Below are 1,350 nucleotides of genomic sequence, written 5' to 3'. Positions count from 1 at the left end.
TGTTGTCAAATTCTCCCTTGAGCAATCGGACATGAATAGAAACATACGATTTCATTCCATCATTGGCTCCATTGAAATTAACTTCTAGCCTTAACTTGAATCCATTTGAGTCAGTGTAAAATGGTTGACTGATGTATTCAGTGTTGTATGACAAGTGTTGAGTGACTCCAGTTACAGTAAACTCTGCTAGAGATTGAGGTAGCCTAACCATTGACTCTTTCCAATGTGGAGTCTTCTCCAGCAACCGTGTACTGTAGATGACAACATCATATATTCTGATACGCATGCAGTCGTCTAACAGATACTGCACAGGGGAACTATTTGTAGGAAATAAGGAACCAAATTCAATAGCTTTTGAATTACCCCAACCATGTCCCAGTTCATTGGCCTGGTCAACTCTTGTACGAGAACTATGCACACTATCTTCATTGACTTTTAAAACTACTCTATGGTGATGAGAGTCATGCATCCAGTTAAGTATATCCACGACCACATCTGCTGTGAAGGGCCACTTCAATTCATTGTCATACTCTCCTTTCATCAGAACACAATAAATAGAAACATGAGAATTTTCACCAAGGCCAGTACCAGCAGGATAGACTTTGAGACACATTTTATAACCTCGATCAGATGAATAAAATGAAGGGCTCCAAAATACATTTTGAAGTCGAATCCTCTCAAAAAAATGAGTGATGGTGTGCTCAATAAAATATGATGCCAACCAACTCTTCCAAAGTGGTTTTCGAAAACTCGAAGGACTTGAATAAACAATCACTTCCTTTATACAAAATCTCAGGCAGTCATCTTGCAGATATTCTGTATCTGTGGTGCTATTGTATCCAAGAGAAGCATACGATATAAAAGCATCAGTGCCACAATTAGAAAGAGCACATTCTCCTTTAGTAACTTGAGACTTTGACTCAAAAGGTGTAAGCTCATTAAAGGAAAGTGTGCATGAATAATGTGAAGCATTTTGTCTCCAATTGAGTAGTTCTACAACTATGCTAGCTTGCAAAGGCCACACAAGATTATTATCATTGTTGCCTCTCATTATTCGAGCATATAGACCAATGCTCTGTGGTTGTAATGACTTCTGAACTTCCAGGCGTAGCTTATATCCATTAAGATGCGTAAAAAATTCAGGGCTGTAGAATGTTCTATTGAATTCCATTCGTTTCAAAACATTAGTCATAGTGAATTCTCCAAAAGGTGACAATGAGTTTGTACTTTGCCATCCAGGACATTTTGAACAAAGATTTGTTGAATACACAATTACTTCTCTTATCCTAAAGTAGAAACAATCGTTATTGAAAAAATAGTCATAAATATTCGAGATACGAATAAATTGAG

Source organism: Amphimedon queenslandica, unplaced genomic scaffold, assembly GCF_000090795.2.
Source record: "Amphimedon queenslandica unplaced genomic scaffold, v1.1 AMPQUscaffold_13521, whole genome shotgun sequence".
In the NCBI taxonomy this organism is placed as follows: Eukaryota; Metazoa; Porifera; class Demospongiae; order Haplosclerida; family Niphatidae; genus Amphimedon; species Amphimedon queenslandica.
This window is presented reverse-complemented; position numbering follows the sequence as displayed.